Source organism: Sinocyclocheilus grahami, unplaced genomic scaffold (assembly GCF_001515645.1).
Source record: "Sinocyclocheilus grahami isolate Dianchi unplaced genomic scaffold, SAMN03320097.WGS_v1.1 scaffold431.1, whole genome shotgun sequence".
NCBI lineage: Eukaryota > Metazoa > Chordata > Actinopteri > Cypriniformes > Cyprinidae > Sinocyclocheilus > Sinocyclocheilus grahami.
The window spans coordinates 1,326,376-1,348,392 of record NW_015505610.1 but is presented as its reverse complement, the minus strand read 5'-3'; the positions used below and the strand labels follow the sequence as shown (position 1 = coordinate 1,348,392).

The window sequence follows — 22,017 nt, the reverse complement described above, 5'->3', positions numbered from 1 at the left end:
AATTTTTGTGTGTACAATCTACAAATCTGCCACAATGCAGAAAAAAAGTGCACAGCAATGACAGGGTGAAACTCTAAAACATCAAGAGTGCAAAACCAACACATCCACTCACACACACAAGCGTACACACACACTTATACACACACACCTATGAACTGGTGTGATTGTAATACGGCAAATATGTAAAATAAAAGCAATAATTCAATTACAATCAGAGGCGGACTTAACCATTAGGCAAAGGTAGGCAACCGCCTTGGGCCCCCAAAAGCCAAGGGCCCCCAAAAGCCAAGGGCCCCCTAAAATGGTTTTTATATGCGAGATGTGCGTTCAATGCGGACGCGCAAGTGGTTGCTGTGGTGTTCATTATCACGACAACCGTCTGTGCGTCCGCGTTGAATGTGTTTCTTAGCAAAAGTAGGGCGATGTAGAAAATAGGGACGGAATCCCGGAATCTATTCATTAAAACGGAATTTACTGTGTAACGCGGAATGTGACGGAATGAACGGTGCAGACGCGCGTTTCGTTTGCTATTTAAGCATGCACAACGCTCGCGGTTGTCATCTGTAGTAGCTAAATAGTATTTTTTTCCATTTAATATTCACATACACTAGTCCATATCGTGGTTTGATTGAAGTGCAAAATTTAATATAATCATCCAGAAAAATTAAAACGAAAAAAAAAATTTAAAAAAGGGAAAAATAAAACGGATTTCATAGGGCCCTACAGATATCATGCATCTGAAGCTATATTTTTAATACTAAGCAACAGTGCATATTTTATAGGGCCTATTTTATTTTTTTTAAATGAAAAAATTTTTTTTTTTGTGAAAGACCCAAGGACCATGCACAGTCAGGCACACTTCATGTTTGGTTGAAATAATCCTTAACCATGTAAATTTATAATTTCCTTCAGTTTAATTTAAATGTGCAATGAAAATAAATAAAAAATAAATGTATATTTTAAAGTTTAGAATTAGACAATTGCATAGTGAAAATGACTTCAAAGCACCACCTAGTGTCCAACCTACTCTAATTAAAACCTGTTTAAATGTGAACAAGGGATTTACAACATTAAAGAAATCCTTTATTTATAACATGTACATCTATAATCTAAAAGATTAGACACAACTATGGGACACGGTTGTGCAGCAGCGAGCAACAGTGAAAGAAACCTCAAGGTTGTAAATGTGTCAAATTGTATAGGGCCGGCCCATTCCTGTATTTTGCCTGGGGCCCCCAAATCACTAATGGCGCTTTTCCACTGCGTGGTACGACTCGGCTCGGTACGGCTCAGTACGGTACGGCACAGCTCGGTTCGGCTCGGTTTGCGTTTCCACTGCAGTTTAGTATCGCTTTAGAGTGGGCGGGATTATTCACATGTCGTTATAGTTGCGCCGCCTCTACTGCCGCGCGACTCCTGAAAAACTTTTCATTCCGCGTCGCCGCGTCGCGTCGGATCCGCTCCTCTGCTATCAACGAGAGGAACGTCTGTACTTCCTCAACAAGAGGAACAGCCACTTTTTGGTTGTTAAAAAAAGCTGCGCTCGTACAGTTGCGTTCGATCCTTCGCTGGCTGTGCTGATTTAAATCTAGCGGTTCTTTTGTGTTTGTGTCGCAAGTTCAGTGACGCAGGTAGTGATGATTCTCTCCGGCCAATCCGTGATCAGCAGAGTTTACACGTCACATTTTGGTAAGGGTACGGTACGCTTGGAACCCCAACCGAAGTGGTACTAAAAAAAGTACCGGGTACCAGGTACTGTACCCAGTGGAAAACCCCCCAAAAGTGAACCGTACCGAGTCGTACCGTGCCGTACCATGCAGTGGAAAAGTGCCATAAATCCGCCCCTGACTACAATGCAGTAAAAAAGTGGACAGCAAGGAAGGGGTTACACTCTAAAACATCAAGAGTGCAAAACAGACACATCCACTCACACACACACACATACACAATTATACACACTCAAATGAATTGGTATGGCTATAACCATATAGCCAAAATGAGTCAGAAAACTGAAATAAGAGGTTGAAATCAGATCAGACCCAGAAGGATTAAGCTCTGATAAAACATTCCTGTTCATTTGTGTTACATTTTGATAGAATTTTATTGATTTGTGTAACAAAATGCTTTCTCTGTGTTCAGGTTTGACTGTAGTAATAATAATTCAAAAACTGACGCTTCAAATCAACATTTAAAAAAAAAATAATAATAATAATCTAAACCTTTACAAAAAGTTGTCTTTGAGAATGTCTAAAATATATATCCAAACCCACAACTTAATAAAAATAAGTATTTATGTCTAAAAACAATTAGAGAATTTATAGGCCTTTTATATAGAGCTATATAGAAATCTAGTGGCTAAACCATAGAATTGCAGATGTTTTTCTTATTTTACTCCCACCAGATGACACTAATTTGGCTTAAAAAAATTGGATGTTAAAGGCATTGACTCTATTTTAACATGAAATACTGCATTAATTGAAAAGTAATATAAAAATATATATTTTTTAAATTTTATTTTCAATGGGAAGAAATTGATCACAATTATTGCATAACTATGAATTAGTACTATGAAAAGATCTCAAAATACAAAAGAAAAAATATTATTGAACAAAAATTTGTTACATTGATTTTACTGGGGGGAAAAAAGTAAAATTTTAGGTGTCCAGTCGCTTTTGACTGTGAAGACCACAAGTGTGACTCCCAAATAAGGAGCACCAGAGGGTTAAATATATTTGTAATTGCACATCTGTAATGATTGATTTGCAATTGAGTACTTAAGTCCAACTAAAAACACTCTAATTGCATTTAATATAAAACCAAACTATAATAAATATTCATTTAATTTAAAATAACATGCAAGTGTCCGAAAACAGTACATTTTGTTCCCACTTAAGCATATTCTTTTAAAATACATTATTTCTGTAATAAATACTCTTTCAAAAGTACGTCAAAGTGTACTTCTTTTTCACAAACTAATATCATTTTTATTCACTAGATATTCAAATAACATCCTATAGTCACATCAAAGTTTTCCTGTGAGTATGTTGTTATACGGTTCAGTTAAGTCATTTTTTGGTTCAAAAGTATTTGGAAACATATGCCGGTTCTGAGAGAGGATCACAAATGTACATTTACTCATTTAGCAGATAATTTTATCCAAACGCACACCAGGAATACAACTGATGCACCAACATCAGAAGTTGCAGAATATTGGTGGAAAAGGGGCATGAGAGTCAGACAGCCCTTAGGGAGATTCTTTGTGTGTGTGTGTGTTTGGGGGTAGGGAGCAGATCTTTTTGTTGTGTACCAGGTGCCATTGTCACTCAGTGTCAGTCACAGCAGTCAACTCAGCACACACACAGATAACATGTCTACTAAAGGAGTGATATATGTGCGTCTCTAAACAGTCTTTAAACAGTCACAGCCGTTTGCATCCTCTGGGGGCTGGTCTCAATCCTCCACCTGTGTGCTAGACGCCTGTGAGCCGCAGTCACGCTGGGGCTGCTGGGTAGACAGACAGCTCCTGTAGGGCTGTATCCGCAGGGAGCAGCTTAATTAGGCTTTTCCTGAGGTGCTTCGCAGCAGCCGCAGGCTCAATGACACTGACAAGACTGCAGATGTCCCTTCTCAGACAGACAATCTCACAACACACTTCATCTCTCAGATGAGACTGTGATTGTGTGCATGTGGCAGTGTAGTGTGAATCTACAGACAAAGACTCAACAGTAGGTGTATGTGAGCTGCACCCCTACACATGACCGTTATCTGATGTTTAACCACAGACAGCCCACATCACCCGAGGACAGTACAGCAGTGCCCCACTCTTGGGGTTTTCACACTTTTTTGCCAAGGACCCCCAAATATGATACCCACCCTGCAGGTGTATATATTTATGTATAATAAAACATTTCAATTAAAACATTCAACTATTTTGAGAAAAAAAATGTGTGAAAGCAGTTGTTCCAGAAGTCAAATTAAATAAAAAAACTATAGCAATTTGTACCAAAGCAAAATGTTAAATTATTATATGGAACATATTTACTTTTTATTAGGTTAACTGCAAATCTGGACTATTTGACATATTTCATTAATGTGTTAACTTAACATGGTAGCTTTGACGGCCCTGAAAACCATCTTTTTTTACATCCAACAGTCAGAGGAGTTTCTGTTACTATAGGAATGGCAATAGCAGCAAAAAAACTCTGCTCCCATAAATCAGTCGAAATAGCATAAATGAGTCTCTCTAAACTCTCATAGTTTAGAATTTTATATGTATATAAAATTGATTGTAGTATGACATGATCAGAAACGCAAGTACATTAAAACTTATATATATTTATATATATTAGTGCGGTCAAACGATTAATCGCATCCAAAATAAAGGTTTTTGTTTACATAATATATGTGTGTGTACTGTGTATATTTATTATGTACAGTATATATAAAGACACATATACACGTAAATATTTTCAAAATATGGGCTGTATGTGTATTTATATTCATATAAATTATTTCATATATAAATATATTTAATATATAAACGTAACATTTTTCTTAAATATATAAATGCATGTGTGTGTATTTATATATATTAGTGCTGTCAAACGATTAATTGCGATTAATCGCATCCAAAATAAAAGTTTTGTTTACATAATATGTGACCCTGAACCACAAAACCAGTCATAAGGGTCAATTTTTCAAAATACATCACCTGAAAGCTGAATAAATAAGCTTTCCATTGGTGTACGGTTTGTTAGGATAGGACAATATTTGGCAGAGATACAACAATTTGAAAATCTGGAATCTGAGGGTGCAAAAAAATCTAAATATTGTGAAAATTGCCTTTAAAATAGTCCAAATTAAGTTCTTAGCAATGCATATTACTAATCAAAAGTTACGTTTTAATATATTTATGGTAGGAAATGTACAAAATATCTTCATGGAACATGATCTTTACTTAATATCCTAATGATTTTTGGCATAAAAGAAAAATCTATCATTTTGACCCATACAATGTATTTTTGGCTATTACTACAAATATACTCCAGCGACTTAAGACTGCTTTTGTGCTCCAGGGTCACATATATGTATGCGTACTGTGTATATTTATTATGTATATATAAATACACACACATGCATGTATATATTTCAGAAAAGTATGTTATGTTTATATATTAAATATATTTATTTATTAATATAAATATAGACATGTAAATGCATGTAAATATTTTCAAAATATATACTGCATGTGTGTGTATTTATATATACATAATAAATATACACAAAACCCACACATATTTTATGCAAACAAAAACTTTTATTTTGGATGCGATTAATCGTTTGACAGCACTAATATATATAAATACACACACATGCATGTATATATTTAAGAAAAATGTTAAGTTTATATATTAAATATATTTATATATGAAATAATTGATATGAATATAAATACACATACAGCCCATATTTTGAAAATATTTACGTGAATATGTGTCTTTATATATACTGTACATAATATATGTGTGTGTACTGTGTATATGTATTATGTAAACAAAAACCTTTATTTTGGATGCGATTAATCGTTTGACAGCACTAATATTTATATAAATATATATATACGTTTGAATGTATTAGCATTTCTGATCATGTCATTTGCAATCATTGCTGGTCCTGTGCTATTTAGCAATGACAAATAAATAGTTTCAGAAAGATTAAAAATGTTATTCACAAGGTTTTTTTTCCTGTCTGAAACTTCATGTAGACATTTTTTTGGATGCGATTAATCGTTTGACAGCACTAATATTTATATAAATATATATACGTTTGAATGTATTAGCATTTCTGATCATGTCATTTGCAATCATTGCTGGTCCTGTGCTATTTAGCAATGACAAATAAATAGTTTCAGAAAGATTAAAAATGTTATTCACAAGGTTTTTTTTCCTGTCTGAAACTTCATGTAGACATTTCTGTTGATTGTAATAGGAGCTTTTTTCTTTTTAATCTGTCCTTGGGGAAGACATTATGCCGCCCCCTGAAGAGAAATACACAACAAATGTGACTGAGCAGAAAGAGTGAAGTACTCTCACTGCGCAAGAAACACAAGATGAGCATCAATGGGCAGCTGCTGGTTTCCATTTCCAACACAAAGACTGAAAACCTCTCATGTAAACTCAGCTAAAAATACACACACACATACTGGTTTCCATGTTTTATAGGACCTCCATAAACATAATGTTATGTTCTACTGTAAAAACAGTATTTGCTATCCACTTACCCTAACCATACCCATCACACAAACGTTTCTGCAATTTTAAGTTTTCAAAAAACTTAATACTGTGTGATTTATAAGCTGTTTTCCTCAAAGGGACCAAAAATGTCCCCACAAGGTCAAAATGTCCTGGTTTTACTATCTTTGTGTATATGTACTGTATAATAATGTCGGAAATACCAGGTACACACACACACACACACAACAATCCATGTTATATTGTTGTACTGCATAGTCTACATGTTTATGTGTGCTTCTACACAAGATTAGTATTTGAATTGGTAATAATGTCAACAAATGCATTTTTATCTACAGTATATGACCACTTACTATCCATCAAAAATTTAAACATACCGACTTACTCTATTTCCATATTTCAAGGCACTGAAACTTTGACAAATGGAAATAAATGAGCACAAATGGATATATGAGCATTATGAAATGACCAAAAACAAATTCAAATAGGTTATATTTGAGTTTCTTCAAAGTAGCCCACTTCTGCCTAGATTACAGCTCTGCTCATGCTGGACATTCTCTCAGCCAACTTCATGCGGTGCATCCTAGGATGCTTTTTGAACCGTAATAAAGAAGTTCCCATGTATGCTAGACAGTCATGCTGGCCCATTTTCCCTAACAATCTGCTTAAACCTATTATTATTATTATATAAACAAATTAGAATTAAAAAAAATCCCAAATTAGAACAATTTATATATGCATTTAAAAAAATTAAGAAGTACACAGTGCTTCACACACTGTCACTAATACTCTGATGTAATAATATGCACCCTTAAAGAAGATACAAAGATGTCTCTTTGAGGGTACTGTCCCAGTGACAAGCTGTTGTACCCCTAAAGGTACAATTTTTGCACATTTTTTCCAAGAGTGTATGGGCAGTCATGAGGAGTGTTTGTCTCGCAAGTGTAAAGATAAAGAGGGTGTGAAATGATCTCACAGAAAGATAGAATGGATGGACGGTGATGTGAGAATATTATGTCTGCAGGATATTTTAGCCAATGTATGAATGTGAGTGTGTTTGAGTTGTGTATGAGCCTGTGCTAGGCCCTTTCTTATTTAGTTTACTTCATAAACACACCATTATTAGAATCGTAACCGTTTAAGTTCATTTGTAAATGCAGATGTACTAGAAAAATGGCAAACCAATACAAATGGAGAGATATCAAAATTAATAAGAGTTACAAAACACACTAAAACCAAACGACAACATTTAATTGCGTCAGTTTTAAGGGATGAGTTAACTCTAGAGGATCAAGTAAAGCTTTGAATTCAATACAGAATTCTAAAACGGATTTTTTTTACTGGGACTAGTAACCACTGAAAAGATGATATAGTATCCAGTTCAATCAGTAGCCAAGAACTTCTTTTGGAGAGTGAAACCACAGCATTTTTATTTTTATGTTTAGGACTGTTAAAGAGCACAGCAAGGCATACAGGGTGTGCATTTGAGGACAAGGACCCTAAAAGGGCTTCATCATAAATTGCATCAGCACTGACGAATGCATTGATCTCTATGGAGTAAAGTGTCAGCTGTAGTGCTACCTCCGTGTTGCATGTCGGATGAACGTTGTAACAAGGAGTTCCTGAGTTCAAATAATAACTTTGACTTCTTTGCCACTGACCTCTTAAAGCACCAGCCAATCCTTATCGCTCTATTCACTTTAATGTGCACTTCTCACTTGTTACCTGGCAATGCAGTTCAATGACGCTATGTATAATGTTCATGTTGACGCCCTGACTTGAGTCAGAGAAAGCCCCAACAGAAATACCAGTGACTAAGATAACGTGCCCAATTATAATGATTACAGTATTGCTGTAATTCAAATGGACAAATGTAATTAGCATTAACTGTCCTCTGGCAATCAAAAACATGAAGAGGTATTATAATTATGTGTGTGTGTGTTTTATGGTTATTTGTTCTTTTACAAAAGCCAGTACAATACACGAACTACATGGAGGCTGGAACAGACTTACGGTATCTCCTACACTTAACAAGGCTGAAACGAATCCTTTTTATTTGAAATAAACCTATTATCAAGCAGAGTTGAATTTACAGGCCTGTTGCTATGACAAATTTGAGATGAGTTTCAAAGAAGAGAACAACCCAGGATCAAGTCAAATCATCAACAGCTAAATCTAGAGATAACTCCGTAATCCACATCTGAAGAAAAGGGCCCTGGTGTGCTTAAAATTAATGAAGGGAAATGAACAAAGTCTGTAAAGAACAGAAAGGAAATTACACAAACATTGTTTATCATTAACATCTGTATATCATTTTTGGATGCTAATCATGAAATCCAGTGCAAAAGAACAAGTCTTGCTGTCAGCAAAAGATTTGTCCTCGTGTTTATAAACACACTTTTTCAGATGATGGTCAATACAATAACAGCATCCATTTCTTCAGAGAAAAAGACATTTATTTAAAAAAGGACTTGAGGTGACAAAAGAAATACAATATACAGAAATGTGTGATTAAATCCAAGATTTCCTTCAATCAAAACTCTCTAGAGAATTGAGCTGGAAATTGGAACAGGGAGGGAATGAGCATAAATATTAGATTGCTAAGAGATGAATATAATCTTTAGTGAATTATACGCTGTAAAAGGCAGGCAATTTATCTATGCCGTCAACCAGCCATTGTAATCTAAATGTTTAGATGATCTCCTCTAAACATTACACAAAACAACATATACGAATGTGGCTATGACGATATTGATGCAATTTTCTAAGACAAATATTCCACATTGTATTAATCAATCAGCATGATTGGTTATTGATCGCCTCCATGGTGCAGATTTCCACAGATCTCCATGACCGATGTGTCTTTGTACACTTACGATTTGTAAGCCATAGAGGTAAAATGGGAGACCATAGTAAATCTTATTAGAGCGCTGTGATTTGCTTGAACAGCAAAATACAATATAAAATCCATAACTAATGCATTAGGCCGGGCGTACACAGTGCGAGTTCGGACACTTGGGAGTTCCTGAGCCATTGCACACGTTACGAGTCGGTTAACCTTATAATCGTGTCAAAGTAGTTGGCACAAGCGGACTGCACTGTACAATCAAATGAACTTTTGCGCTAAACACAGAGATATGGAGCTTTTCAATGTTGCTGCTCTGGAGGCGCTGGGCAGGTGCTTGGCTCATAATTCCTCTCACACGATGCAAAGCACGACCATACAAGCATCAACGATTTCCACACGATTTCTCCCGATGGAAAAAAATGATGTACAAGCTCGTACGACAGCAAAAATCGCATTGTGTACACCCGGCCTTACAGTAGGAAGGTGCCAAACTTATTTGTGTGGTATTTATATTAGGGCTGCCCCCTAATAGTCGACTATTTAACTTTACATGGCCGCTCAATCTAATGTTCACTTGGGAAAAATGTGCGCTATTCAAGTGTCTGTGCGGAGTGTGGAAGCTGAATAGTAGCATGCTCACTCTTAAAAGGGTCCTATTATGCTCTTTTACAAAGTCTTGATTTTGTTTTGGGGGTGTACTAGAACAGGCTCTCATACTAGGTTGTTCGAAAAACACATTATTTTTCACATATTTTACAGCACCTCTCTCCCCAGTCTGGCATGAACGGCTCGAATAGTTTCTGTATCAAATGAAGGCCCGCCTTCTGAAATACGAAATGTGCTGTGATTGGTTAGCTGGGCCAGTGTGTACTGTGATTGGCAGCACTCGGCACCTGATCGGGAAATGTCATGCCTCTTACCATAGCCGCGTGCGAGCTTCAGTGTAAATATTACGTCAATATCAAATCAATTTGAGCGCGATTTAAACCCAGATGATTGTAACCACTCTAAGTTTGTCTGCCTTGGGAAAGCTAGCGTGTCTCCGACATAGTGATAACACTCGTTGCCTCCTCTAGTGCAGCTCAACCAGGTCTCGTCCCATTCGTCGATAGTTGTGATATCACAAATCCCAGAAAATATGTGTTGTAGTCCAATCGAGTCATTCGTTGTAGTTTTTGAAAAGTGATTTCTGTTAAAAAAATATCTCCTTTTGAAGTGGACTTTGAGCTTTGTAACTTTGCAGATCTTTTTTATGCTCAAACAGCAACATTACAGACTAACTGAAGTTGAAAAAGTGAAAAAGCATAATAGTACCCCTTTAAAATACAAATTTTTGGTCATACAGATAAAATTAATACATTTTTAGAATCTGTAAAGACTATGTTTATTTGTGTGCACTCACAATAAGGAAAGGACATGACGTGTGGCTGAGTATGGTGTCCCATACTTGGAATTTGTTCTCTGCATTTAACCCATCCAAGTGCACACACACAGCAGCGAGTAGTGAACAAACACGCAAACACACACCCAGAGCAGTGGGCAGCCAATGCTACGGCGCCCAGGGAGCGGTTAGGGGTTCGGTGCCTTGCTCAAGGGTCTCACCTCAGTCTAAAACAAACAGGACGCACTTTCTGCCATCTCACCTCAGTCATGGTATTGAGAGTGGAGAGAGAGCTAGGTATTTACCCCCACCTACAATCCCTGCCGGCCTTGAGAATCAAACCCACGACCTTCGGGTTACAAGTCCGACTCCCTATCCATTAGGCCACAACTGCCCAAAAGCAACAACACACAATTTTTTCCCCGGTAAAATAATTAAAGCAAACAGGACGCGCTTTCTGCCGTCTCGGTCTCTGAACCTGAAACTCCATGTATACTTGCCTTAAAGACATGAAAAATAGCTGTATCTATAGAGAGTGAAATGTCTAGTTTTAAATCAACCAATTCAAATGGAAAACAAATATTCTCAGATCACGTAATCTGTATGAAATATGCATACAGGCGCATCCACTACCGCGGAGATGACCAGTCAGTGTCGGCGATTTCATTTCTTAAGCCGAAAACAAAGAAAGCACTAGTTTTTCAATAAATTGTTAAAATATTAATGCAGCTTCCTTACTGTTTTTCCCGACACATTCATAATCATTACTTCTGCCGGTGCACTGGGGCAAGCTTTATGTGTGCGCTTGAGCGTTTATTAGGCTATGTGGGCAATTAAAGGCCCATTATTATGATTTAAATGGTTTATTAATAAACCTGCGATTAGTCGACTAATGCTTAAAATGAACGACTACTAGTCGCCCAGAAAAACCTTTAGTTGAGGGCAGCCGAAAAAGAACAACAACACCAACAACAAAAAACCTGCCTAATTCACAAATGAATGAATTCGTTCTTAACCTCTTGTTAATAATGAATCTGGAGTATCCTAAATAACTGACTGCATGACTGAAATGAGTCATTTGCAAAAAATACAGCCAAACCATATAAGGCCTTTGCGCACAACCTCTCATCAAACATATGACGCTCTCTTAAAATGTGCTCTCGCTTGAGAGATGCATAGAAAGATCCCCAAGCAATGCCAAATGTTCCACTCTCAAAACCCGTTCAAACACAATAAACACCTTTAATACAGACCCAGAATACAGACCTTTAATTAGCCAGCTGTACATATGTGTATCTGCATTTTTATCCAGAGGAATCTCACAGCTGAAGCCATAGCTCTCTTTTCTTACTCTTACATATAAACTTATATATTTTAGCATGATTTAATATATTTTAGTTTGTATGCAGAGTTCACACATGAATTTGTTGTTAATGCACAGTTAGTGAATGAGACACAATCTCCTTCAGTATGCATCCGCACTGTTTGTGGCTCCTCATCTTTTTCACTGGATTGATGGATGGCAGCTGTCATTCCCTTAGCAGCTGCATTTGACATTTTATTTAAAGATGATGTCAACATTAATTATTTATAGCTAATTTAACTATTTACAGTGAATTTGTCAACACTACTAACAACACTATGTCGCAATTAGCTTATCACATTTCTCACACAACATTAAAGTCAGAATCTAAAAGGTACACCTCGTGAAAGATTTTGTACACCTTTTTGGCTTTTGATTTCTGCAGAATTAGAATTTTATTAAATATTCCAATCTAATGATGTAAAACTACTGCACAGAACTGTAAGAGTTGTTATCAGCAGTGTAAGACACCTTCAGAAAGAAAGAGGCAGAAAGAGAGACAGCTCTTGGCCTCAGAGGGTGTGGTATGGGTGGGATTCCCGTGGTCAGTTGGGATATTTTCTCTCCACTTGTCCACGCCCTAGCACAAAACATCCTTCTTACACACACTGGTATGTCTACTGTCTGGAACTGCTTGCAAAGTCTGCACTCTGCCCACGTACAGCCAAACCACATCTGAGAGACGCAATTAGAGTGGTCGGCCTCTGTCTCTCCATAACGTGAACCACACACACATACACACAACCCTTCTCCCTACAGCTGAGCACTTGCACAAATAAATAAGATCCAAAAAATCAGAGCGCTGTAAAGATGTTTTATATATACAGCACACACACACATGCAGACACTGTAGATAGTACTTCTGTAGGCTGGGTTGGTCTATCAGTTTTAATGTGCTTTACTTGCATGATAAATAATTTGCAGCATTTGCAGCACAAAAAAAAAGTGCAAAACCGTTGCAAACATTAATAGAGGTAAATATCAAATGACAAAATATACAGAGTTGGTATTTCACTTATACTTATTTATTCACCCTCATGTCATTCCAAACCCATTAGACTTTTGTTTTGAAACACAAATGGATTTTTAATGAAACTTGAGAGATTTCAGCCCTTACATTGAAAGTCCATTCACTCAAAATTTGAAGGGATCAAATGAGAGTGCAAGAAATTCATATGAATCAAGTGGTTTAATCCAAGTCTTCTGGAGAGACATGACTGCTTTATATGATGAACAGATTTAGGCTTCTATTCACATACAAACATTGATCAACGTGCATAGACAAAGAACATCAAATACGCTAAGTGGAAGCTGAGCCAAAGTTCCTTGATGCGCAAGAACAAACCTCATTGGTTCCCAAGTGTCAAGCAAGCATGGCTGAGCTTCCATTTACCATATTTGATGTGCTTTGTTTATGTGTGTTGATCAATGTGGATCAATATGGATTTCATTCAAGATCTTTTTATGACATTTTTGATGCATCCAAATTTAGTTGAATGGACCTTCAATGGAGGTAAAGAAATCTCTCAGTTTTCACTAAATATATCTCCATTGGTGAACAAAGTCTGGCTTTGGAATGACATGAGGGTTTGTAACTGATGACAGATCTTTCATATTTGGGTGAACTATCCCATTAATCTAATCAGTTTTGCAGTATTGTTATGGTCCAGAGCGTTAGTGTAATGGGGTTTGTATATCTTAGTGAAACATAAGAACTTAAGCTCCAGACAGGCTATGAGAGAGGCTTTATATTAATAGTGGTAATAATAATTACATGCATAAAATCTAGGGATGCACCGAAATGATAATTCTTGGCCGAAGCCGAAACGGAACAAAATTAAACACCGGGCCCAACGCCCAAGGCCGAATACGGTTTTTCAAGATTTTTTCCCCATGTATTTTGCCAGTTTTTTTCACCATTGCATAAATTAAATAGCCAAAATGTGCTTTTTACTGTTTTGTTTTGCTTTTCAAAGAAAAAAAATCTATTACAAAACAACAATTTACAAATATTTAACACTGAACATTTTTTACATTCTAGCAGACAATATGCCAACAAAGCACAATTTAACTTCAAATTAATAAGTTAGTAAAATTATATTTTTTGGCCATCAGACCCCCTTCTTGAATCAGGCATGTATTTTTACTGTACAAATAAAAGCAGCATTGCTGAAAAGAGACTTCTTTTAAAACATTAGAAAATATTACAGATCCTAATTTGAACACTATGTGTGAATGTCATAATAAATGTATTAACAGAGCTGTTGTAATGATTATTATCATTATTATTGTCTTACTTTTTATTTTATTTTACAGAACAACAGTAAAATTGCAATACTAACATTTATGAATGTTGATAAGAGTTCTTGCTTTTTCTCAACTTTTATTTTGGCGGAAACGCACAGGTAGACCTCAATGCGTCTTTTTGTTGACAGCAGATTTATAACCGAGTCTCATTACGAATACGTTGCACATATCGCATTGTCACATGCTTTGTAAAAATTCATGAAAAATGTGATTGAGCAACTGACGAATAACACTGGTTCAGCACAGATTTTCCTCGCGCTTTGGACTTTGAACCCTGGTTAACAAGCAGATCCGTGGCGATTTCGTGCAGCACTGTCAGAATACATGCAATGCTTGTGTGTATTAGAAAACATAACTTTCTACAGTTTATTTACTAATTGTTTAAGGCCATTTCGCAATTTCAATCATTATACAATAACGAGCAACAATCATCCCTTCCTCTTCTCATCGAAGACATGCGATGCAGTCCTAAACAGTCTCTCGCTGTCGGTGTTTCTCGGGACAGTTTTAAATGCTTCCAAACTGCTGATGTGTGTGCTGCATTAAAGAGTGCACGCCTCTCACTCTTCGCTGGTTGCTATTTGATCATGTCATATCATTGTTCAGTACAATTTATTCGGTCTTTCCGCTTATTCACGAACACCGAAAGAGCTTTTTTTGCTATTTTCGGCCTAATAATTTTGGTTGCCGACAGGGGCGTGTCTAGAGCATTTTAAAAGGGGGGCCAGTCTGAGTCACAACCAAGCGGCAACCTCCCGCTCTCTCTTGTGAAGCCAACAAGGAAGTGACTTAAACTGTAATTCGTCAACTGTCCGCTACCGCGGAATTTTTTCTCTGGTGCTGTTTTGCGGTGTTAGTAATATGTTGTTGTAACTTGCGTTACTGAGATTGTAACGAGTAACAATATTACCCAAATTTTATTAGTAATGCATTATATTACTGCGTTACAGCAAAACTTAATATACTACTGTAATATTATTACTTTTGTAGTGCGTTACTCCCAACACTGGTGATAACCATAGCAATAGACGGGACAAAATATGTGAAAATGTGCATTAAGACTAGAGCACCCTCACTAATTTCAGAAACACCCTCAGTGATTATTTCTGGAACCTCGTTGATACACTTTTGTTGTATAACTATATACAAAAACAACAAAATACAAATGCACTAAATAAAATAATTTAATAAATGCATATTTGCAATTTAAGCTCTTAACTAAACTAAGAATTATTAAAATAAATAACTAGAAAAGGCTGACTATATTTAGCTTGCTTCCATTTAGTGAGAAAAGCCTACTCTTCACCAGAATTAGAAAAAAAAGCTCCTCTGGTCTTCAGTGATGCGAGGACAACGTTTGAGTGTACACGTAATATCTGTGTGAGAGCAGAGCCAATTCTTAAAAGAACAATGCATATTTAAAAGCACACGTCCAGTTTTGTGTGAAAACCACTCGCAAATCTGCTTGCGAGTGGAGATTCGTGCTCGCGCATTAGGCCTACATAGATCATGTCATATTATGCGCTCTCGACATTATCATTAAGATCGCGCTATAGAAACCGCTTAAAATGAGAAAAAGAAAAAATAAACTATGGAAGTCAATGGCTACCATCAGCTATTTGGTTACCAATATTCTTCAAACTATATTTTGTGTTCAGCAGAACAAAGAAACTCATACAAGTTACACAAGGAACAATTAGACGGTGACTAAATGCTGACAGAATTTTCGTTTTTTTGGTTGAACTATCCCTTTAAGGTACAATTCCTGAAAAGATACTCCACCACAATAACATGAATATTTCTAATTCATTCATTTAAAGCCCTGTGGAGAACCAACAACTGACAGTGTGACATCTCTGTACTACCCTGGTAGGAATCACTGTTATCACAATGATTTTTCTCTCAGGATTAAAGCAATCAACATGCAACATGCAAAGCTGGTGAAGAGCTGGCAGTGTGGTAGAAAAAAATGAAAGAAACAGATTAATGAATTTGTGGAAAATTAACCAATAGTAAAAACCAGCATTTCTCATATTTTTATGGCATACCACACACCTACGGTTGAGTCTAACACACTCAAATACAAACAAAAACACAACCTCTCATATGCTACTTTCATACTTTACAGCAACAAGGTGAGATATACTCAAAACACACACTCACACACTCCTGTGTTCCGTTGAACACAAGCTGTCGACCGCATTTCATGCTTGAATTATAAACTAGTTTCCTTAGCGGTGAGATAAAGTCTTCTGTTTTCCACCACACACACCTCATTCATTAGTTATTTGACTGAGTGTGTTTTGAGATCACACCCTTCACAGCAGTGCTTCCAGACATCAGTGTGGAAAAACAAAACAAAACATATTTTCTCAAAGTTATTTTTATCATATAGTATCTGGTGTGTAACACAAAGACATCCGCACACCACAATACATCAACAGAACAGACTATAGACGTTGCTGGAAAACTGGAAAGAGTGAAAATACCAATTATGTACAGTCAGAAATAAGTAAACCAAACCATTAATCCACAAGAGGCTCCATGTGAGATCAGTGCTATTGTATCACTGATATACCATTATACTTTTAAATATTTTGAAATAAGATTTCAAGAAAGATTTTTCACTTGTTTTAAAATGCTGTTTTTATTTGTATCTTTTTATTTTAGTTTGTAAAAATTGAATGTATGTACGTATGTATGTACACTTTTTCTATTTACTTAGTTTTGAATACTAAACTATGGCTTTATGGTTTTATCATGTTTAAGGGATTTTTTCCCCTTTTTTTAATTCATTAAACTAAACCATAAAATACTCTGTTACTAAACTTTGTGAAAATCTACAAAACTCTCATTACTACTACAAGCATTACAGACACATTTCGAAACAACTGTGGCATTGGCGTAGAGTAGGATGGCTTTTCTGTATCTGCTGCAGGATATTTCTCTGTCTCTGATTATGTGAGGCCCATTGAGTAAGGAGCAGACAATAGAGGATGAGATCTGTATTAAACAGATTCCTTGACTTTTAAATCATTTCGATAAGCAGAGCTCTGGACGAATGGTCAAACTCTCTTCCAGCCTTAAAAAAAAGTGCTTATCTGGATCACATCTGGAAGTGTTTCTCCACTCACACTCAGAGTCACTACAGTTGTGATGTATTGATGGATCCCTGGAGCTCATACTTCCTCAAATATACACATACATACTGGTCATGGGAGATATGCAAAGCATATATTTGGATGTAACTTATCCTTCCTCTCTTCGCCACAGGCTCTGAGTGGATAATGTGTGCGTGTGTGTGTGTGTTACCCAAGGACATAAGGCAGACAAAGTCATAAATAATACACTTAGTCTCAAAACAGGTTCAAAACATGTAGAGAGAGAATATGGAAAGAAAAGTCCTGCCATCCATCTTTAAACAACAGGCCACAGATGCAGTCCATAGAGTGTTTTTTAAAAAACGTTTTAAGGAGTTTTCTCATCTCACTGTTGCCATTGGACTGCTCACTGGGAGTCGTAAGGCACTGTTCTTTGTATAGCTGCTTTAGAAGTTGAACTTTGACTAACTGAATTTAATTGACTAATGAAACTTTAATCTTCACATCCAGTTATTCAGTGAACACTTTTGAACTCATTTGTTTGCATGTCCAACAGAGCTGTTTCTATTACCTGTACCTCTCTGCAAAATGGGAGCATTAGAAGCATTAGTCTCATTCATGTCTAACAAAGACAAAGTAGTCTGTGTGTGGGGATCCAATGAGGAAGGATAAATTGAGGCTGATGGCGAGTACATTATAATGTTGTCCACTCCAAATACAGCCAAGACACAAAGAGCTTCAGTAATAATAATATCACAGTGTTTCTCACAACATTTTGAAAGACTAAGGTGGGTGGGGGTCCAGGGGCATGTTCCTCTAATTTGTATATTATAAAGTTATATGCATCAATCTGGTACCCTCTGAGGGCAAATCTACAAGAATGTTGGAAATTAAGTGAATGTGAAGACACCAGAAGACACCCATATCCCCTACACTCTAAAAAATGCAGGGTTAAATACAACCCAGTGCTGGGTTTGTCCCTATTTTACCCAGCACTGGGAGTGTAATGCTTATGTAACATAACACACTTTTCCATGTACCTTATATTCAGAAATCAAACTGGAAAAACATTAACAACAGGATTTGCCACTCATGAACACAGAACAACTTTAAATTCTAGCACTCAAACAGGTAGTTCAAAGAAACACCATAAAAAGTTTTTAGTGTTGCCTAATGATGTTTCTTTGAACTACCTGTAAGAAACTGCCTGTGTTTTTAGTAAAAACAAAAAGGCAACAGTAAATCAAAAACTATAATTTATATAGAGTCACATAATTAACAATAGACAAACAGAACTATATAATGCCTTTTACCTGAAAATAACAATATTTAACATTTCCCATAAGCATTCACAACACACACACTTTTACATACCCAATTAAATCATAACATTCTCTGGGAATTTTTCTGCCCCATGCCAGAATGTTTGAGATTTGCTGCAACTTCTTGTGAAACTGATTTGTTTTGTTCACTATTATGCTATTCAACCACCGTAAAAACCTAGTGCATTTACTAAACAATGTGTATGAAAAATACAGGCAATAGGGACATGTAGCAACCCTGATACCAGTCCCTGCTAAAATTCAACTGAAGACCTGTTGTTCCTGTTTTACATTGCTGCCAATGACTTAAACTCATCATCTATCAAACAGTACAACCCAACCGGCAACCACAACAAGTCACTTCTGATTAATTAGTTCCTTCTTAACTTTACATAAAGAGTTTCAACTCTTTGACACATTCAAACAAAGCTTCGAGATTCAGCTCTTCTAGACACTCACGAGTCACACACACTCATTTTATAACTGCACTACTAACACACCACCCTTGTCTTATTCTAGGTGTGTATGCAGTATAGTAAAATTTGGTATATGTACAGAAAAATTCAACCTAGGTTTTTAACATTGTTAGGAAATAATATCAATTATTATTTAAATATTAATTGTATATTATATTGATTAAAATTACAATATTGTGTCTCAATTCATTCACTTGCAAGAGTTAGAGTGTTAAAATAGCAGCTCATGCAAAGATGAAGTTCACTGCATTTATTGTAAACCTATGGTGACCGAGAAGTGCAAAACTAAATAACAATTCAGAAAACACAACAACAATTCAGAAAACATTATAACAAGTCAGAAAACACAATGACAAATTCGAAAACAAAATAACAAATCCGAAAACAAATTAACAAGTCAGAAAACACAACGACAATTCAGACAAACCGGAAAAGGTAGGTATAGTTTGAGACAGCGCCATTGGTTTGGGATTACTCACCGCTGATTGGACGAGACATCTGTCAATCAACGTATACAGGAAAAACCAGCCGAAGAACAGCAGAGTCGTGGTAGAAAGTTTGTAGATGGTACTAATGTAGCTCAGTTTAAATGTATTGTATGAATTGCCTTTACGCTGGAATAAAAAATACGGAGTGTATATTTAGTTGTAGTTAAAAGTGGCTGCAGAACATCAGCTCCAGTGGTGCAGATGGATAAGTGCTTGCCCTTAACTTTTTGACGCGATCGACCCGGGTTCAATCCCACCTTTTGCTAAGTTTTTTTCGCCTCCCTTTTCAAATCTCGTATCACATCATAAAGGCATTTATTTTCAATAAAAATTAGGGAAATAATCAAAAAGTTGAAAATAAAGTATGGGGTAGGGAGGGCTTTATTGTACCAATAAGGTGGCATCCATTTAATAATTTAAATTTAAATTATAATTTACACTCAATACGTTATTATTGCATACTGTTTTATAATGTACTACAATACTGAAGTGCAGATAATTGCCACTATTTGCAACAAGTAGTATACTTGATAGTAGAAATCCTGCTATTTTAACAGTGTAACTAGGTATTTGCACTTAGCAGTATTTTTAGCAATATGCTATTTACACTATTTTCACTTAGTGTAAATAGAATCCATTGCTAATACGAGATTTGAAAAGGGAGGGAAAAAAACTTGGCAAAAGGTGGGATCGAACCCGAGTCGATCGCGTCAAAAAGTCAAGGGCAAGCACTTATCCATCTGCACCACTGGAGCTGATGTTTTACAGCCACTTTTAACTAAATCTAAATATACACTCCGTATTTTCTATTCCAGAGTAAAGGCAATTCATACAATACATATAAACTGAGCTACGTTAGTACCATCTCCGAACTTTCTACCACGACTCTGCTGTTCTTCGGCTGGTTTTTCCTGTATACGTTGATTGACAGATGTCGCGTCCAATCAGCGGTGAGTAATCCCAAACCAATGGCGCTGTCTCAAACTATACCTACCTTTTCCGGTTTGTCTGAATTGTCGTTGTGTTTTCTGACTTGTTAATTTGTTTTCGGATTTGTCGTTGTGTTTTCTGACTTGTTATTTTGTTTTCGAATTTGTCATTGTGTTTTCTGACTTGTTATAATGTTTTCTGAATTGTTGTTGTGTTTACTGAATTGTTATTTAGTTTTTTAGACTTGCATTTGCGTTTGTAATTTGTTATTTTGTTTTCAGAATTGTGATTTGCTTTGCACTTTACGGCCACCGTATAAACCAAGATGCTGAAGACACAGCATCATAAGCTACTCACGTGTAAATGAACAGTGTTGCATTTCACTCTGAGATATGCAGTGCAACAGACTACGGGCCAGATTTACTAACAGCTTGTGCCGGCGCAAACCATCTTTTGGCATTAAAATATTACTGTCAGGATTTACTAACGACGCACAGTGAAAAATTAGCACGGAAAAAGGCGTGGACAGTTATTTTTGCCTCTGACCTGATTGAATATGCATTTATATGAGTTTCCCTTTCAAACGCAAAATTTATGGGAGGAGAGTATTAAAATGAATCACGCAATGCGATTTACTAACCTTTGCGCTCCTAAAATTACCGGTACGCTCCCAAAAAATCATGTCTTAAAGCAGGTGGTAATTTGCGCTGCTCTTGGGAGATTGTGCTGGTCATTATGGAAATCATCTGGCTGCGTCTGTGTTCTTTAATGTGTGCATTGTCAGTAAATCACATGCAGAATTTTCCCCTGCCATCGGCGCTTTTATGGAATTGACTGTTCGCAAAGAGCTTGATTGACAGGCGATCTGACCAATTAGAACGCCGATATTATGTGCCACCGCTGCTATCCTCCAACTTGCCCGACATCTACGGCCGGTCTCCATAGAAATCCATGTTAAAACGGGGGAAAAAAAGATTTACTGAATTGAAAATTTTTCAATATAACTAAATATAAATATGTGCGGAGGGTTAAGCTGTGCTGTTGTTGGCTGCCACAGTAACGGTAATAAGCCTTTAAAGTAAAATTCCTTTAAAGTACTTGTTTTGCATAGCAGAAAACCGGTCATGTCATGCTGTATGCATGGCTTGCAGCGCTTAAGTTAAAATACTGAGTGTTAAGTAATAAAATAATATGTTAAAACGTGTGCTCATCATTCTGTGGACAAAAGCCCGTGAACTTCGCCCCGATCGAGCTGTTTATTACGGTGGCCGAGAAGTGCAAAACAAATCACAATTCTGAAAACAAAATAACAAATTACAAACGCAAATGCAAGTCTAAAAAACTAAATAACAGTTCAGAAAACACAACAACAATTCAGAAAACATTATAACAAGTCAGAAAACACAATGACAAATTCGAAAACAAAATAACAAGTCAGAAAACACAACGACAAATCCGAAAAGAAATTAACAAGTCAGAAAACACAACGACAATTCAGACAAACCGGAAAAGGTAGGTATAGTTTGAGACAGCGCCATTGGTTTGGGATT

General features: G+C 36.4%; 1 protein-coding gene across 1 annotated transcript in view; it reads right to left on the bottom strand.

Moving 5' to 3' along the window:
• Positions 1-22,017, bottom strand: part of LOC107551747 (protein PTHB1-like) — a 163,577-nt gene that overhangs the window by 23,800 nt on the left and 117,760 nt on the right. The gene's annotated exons all lie outside the window — the stretch shown is intronic.